Below are 3,884 nucleotides of genomic sequence, written 5' to 3'. Positions count from 1 at the left end.
CTACAATCCGAAAAAACAGGGGAAGCCTGGCTTCCCTTGGCCTCCAGGAGAAAACGCCACTGGGTGGTTCGTATCCTTGTACCTTTTACAGTTAAACGGTAAAAGCCAACAGTGTCCTCTTCAGGCTGCAGAAAAGTCTCTAAGGATGTAGAAGAGTCACCATAGTTGATTTAGCTATGATTGTGTTGCCATTATTTGATTTATTGTAAAAAAATATCCTAAAATTCTCAAATGATTAGATGTTATTTCAGTAAGAACATAATTATGTCTGATACAGAACTTTTTAAACCAAAGTGTCCACTGGATTAAAATGTATGTTGTACAGGGTTATCCTTTCAAAAATGTAGATATTGCTGTGAGTCATGACTCTCAACGCAATAACACACATGTTTTTCTAAATGAAATACATTTCATTATCAGCTGGTGATCATCCAATGGGAATTGTGTTTTCACAGCCCTGACATGCTTCAGTTTTTCAGAAAGGGATCAGTGTTGTTCAGTTTTTGTACAGCGTGGTAGTCTAGTGTGTCACTGTGTCTCTCGTGCACAGTAATAAACTGCAGAGTCTTCTTGTGTCAGACTCTTCACCTCTAAGTACACAACATTTTTGGAAGTGTCTTTGGTGATGGAAAACTGGCCTTGCAGTCTTTGGGCAAATATGGTCCCAGTTCCACTTTCAATGCGTCCGATCCACTCCAGTCCTTTCCCTGGTTTCTGCCTGATCCAGTGCAGCCAAGCCAGAGGAAGTCCTTCCACCTTACAGGACAGAGAGACTGGTTCTCCTACTCTGCTGACCACCGGCTCTGAGGAGGTGAGGGACTGGCCCTGAGCCGCTGAAAGAGACACAGAGTTTAGATGACGGGGAACCAGCAGCTCTTCTCCTCCTCTGCTGGACACCGACTTCACTCACCTGAAACCAGAGCCAGGAGGACCACGCTTTGTACTAATGTCATGGCGGGAACTTGTCAGAGTCTGCAACAACAGAGGCTGTATGAAGGATATATATTGTGCTCGCAGAATGGGTGGGGATTATCCATCAGTGTGTTGGGATTTGCATTTTTTGGGGGGGTCGCAGTGTTGATACATAAATACTTAATTTGTGAGCGAAGGAGGAGTGCTGAAATATGAGAGAAGCTCCATAACAGACCCAAAAATAAGATGTTGTTTAGTCTTTTTTACTTGTTGGTATTTGCATTTCTGAGAGACTAACAGTGTGGTGGGTGATTTAATGTATACAAAACAAGCTGCACTGTCAGTCTCATACTTTCATTTGAAAATGATAGGTCACCTGAGTGAGGGGGATTACTGCAGCAACATGTCACTCAGGAAGACATAGATTTTCTCCCAGAAAGGGAAAGTTTGTCTTATTGCAGAATGATTTATTTATTCAGCTTACACCACACTGCACAATCACAAGAACAAACAGCCATTCTTCCTTCTGTGTATCATGAATTTCTTTTAGACTTGAGATTAACACTTGAGGCTGCTGCACTTCCAACTGAATGTGAGTAATGTGACAGAAATGTCTACATTTAGTTTTTCGTTTTGCCCAAACATGAAACATACATTTAGGGTAGAAGATGTTATTTCTGTCCTTGGCTGTTTTATTAGGAAATAACATTTTTTAAGACATTTGTATTTATTAATGTGTTTTATAACTTGGCTCTTGTTTCCCTTTTCATAAAACTATAACAAAAAAAGATTTAGTCAACGTAGAATTCTCTTTGTGCTCTATCAACATATCAAGGAGGAGGACTGTAGGTTTTTGTACAGCTGCTCAACCAGCTTCAGTCACTGTGTGTCGAGCACAGTAATAAACAGCAGAGTCTACAGCCGTCAGACTGCTCATCTGCAGATACAGCTGCTGTCTGCTGTTGTCTCTGGAGATGGTGAACCGGCCTTTCACTGACTCAGAGTAGTAGATGTAGCTACTGCCATCACTGCTGATATAAGCGATCCACTCCAGTCCTTTCCCAGGAGCCTGTCTGACCCAGTGCATGCTGTAGCTACTGAATGTGAATCCAGAGGCTGTACAGGTCAATCTGTGAGATTCTCCAGGCCTTTTAGTCACTGATTCAGATTCTGTCAGAGTCTGACCATCAACACCTGTAGAGAGGATGAAAACACATCTCGTGAAATAAGCTGTTGACACAATTAGAAGCTGTGTTAGATAAAGATCAGTGAAGATGTTGACCTGCCCAGCAGACAGTGAGCAGCAGCAGTCCTGTCCTATAGTCCATCATGTTAAACTGTGTGTCCTCTGTCCTCTGTCCTCCTCTCTGCAGTCACATAAGTAGAGGGGGAGATATCTGAGTTTTGCATTGACTCCTCCTTTCTGATTGAACGTTGTCCTCTTTTTACAGTATTTTATGTTAATAACATTATCTCTTACTATTTTAAATTGGTAAACATTCCTTATTGGGCTGTATGTCACTTTGTAACATTTTAATATCATTATGTATTTCAGATATTTCAGATGAAACAAACAAATAATGGATTTTATTTACTGTTTATTAAAATAAAAGTATTAACATTATTGTCATTAAAAAAATACTTTGAGTTAATTTAGTAAATAAATCACTTTACAGGTTTTATCTACATCTCATGTCTTTAACATTTATATTTTTAATCAAAAATGAGGTTTTGTGTCAAATAAATAACAGAAAGGCATGCATTTCTTTTTTGGAAAGAAACTCTGACATCCAACTATTTGTTGTGTTTCAGTCGTGGATGTACTGTTTGGTATTTGTGAATAAATAGTTTGAACAATGTTATTAGACTTGAAATTGGTTGCAAAGTAACTTATATTTAGAGAAAAAAATTCAATTACTGAAAATATATAATACTTGATACTTGAAAATGCTGATGTTTGACAATTTAAAGAAGTGTTATTCATTTTCTTATTCTGGGAATACATACAGTAATGTATCAGTGATTATAACCTCTAAATGTTTAAACTGATGATGTAACAGTGAGCTGGTGTTGAGATCATTTCTGGTCTGAGGGCTCCTCCTCTGGTGGCTTCATGTTACAAGTGTTCAGGCTCTGAGGGGTTTTTGTTCAGCTCTACTGATGGTGTGTGTCACAGTGTGTCTCTGGCACAGTAATACACAGCAGAGTCTCCAGGCTGCATGCTCTGTCCGTTCAGAGTCACTGTGTTGCTGGAAGATTCTAAGTCAATACTGAACTTGCTCTTCAGTGAATCTTTTCGGTATGTGGAGTGTCCAACACGTGCGCATATAATCCACTCCAGTCCTTTCCCTGCAGGCTGTCTGATCCAATGAGTATGATGACTGCCCACAGAATAAGAGACCTGACAGGTGATGGTCAGACGTTGACCTGGCTGCACAGTCACAGAGGCTGGCTGTATCAACTGCTCACACTTCACACCTGTGGAGGGAAACATGTTGAATAGTGAGCGAGGTTAATAACAGAGAGCAGTCAGTGTGAGCGTTCTGTCAGTGTCTCTGCCTCAGTGAGACTCACAGGATCCAGCAGCCAGCAGCAGCAGCAGAGCTACAGAGAACATGGTTGGTGTTGAAGGTGGCCTGATGGAGCTTCTCTTCTTCTGCTGCAGCTGACAGCATGATATCAAGTCTTTATAGCAGACTGTGAGGAAGTTCACTTTGCATAGAGAGGGACACTGACAGGCTATAAAAGAGGGACGGACTGTTCTTTCAAGAGTTGTCTTTTGGATTTGTGGTTGGACATATGAAATAACATTTATTTTTTAAAACAATAAATGAAAATGATATTTTTATTTCTAATCAAATCTCAGACAAATAGTATATTGATTGTCTGATGTAACTTTTGGTAGCTGATATCTGATGAAGCAGTTTTATTGAAGCGATATTTCTTTCAATGTCTCGGTGATGTTAATCTCA

The 3,884-nt window shown here is 40.0% G+C and overlaps 1 gene segment (V, D, J or C); it reads right to left on the bottom strand.

Annotated features, from left to right (window-relative positions):
* Nucleotides 1–528: 528 nt before the first annotated feature.
* LOC307014375 (immunoglobulin heavy variable 1-46-like) lies at nucleotides 529–953 on the bottom strand. The segment is given in 2 exons: nucleotides 911–953; nucleotides 529–833 (listed from the first exon to the last, which is right to left on the bottom strand).
* Between the last annotated feature and the right edge of the window lie 2,931 nt (nucleotides 954–3,884).

The sequence above is a fragment of the Notothenia rossii genome (assembly GCF_949606895.1).
Source record: "Notothenia rossii genome assembly, chromosome: 8".
Lineage (NCBI taxonomy): Eukaryota > Metazoa > Chordata > Actinopteri > Perciformes > Nototheniidae > Notothenia > Notothenia rossii.
Note: the sequence above shows the minus strand (reverse complement) of the source record. Positions and strands in the feature narration are given on the sequence as shown.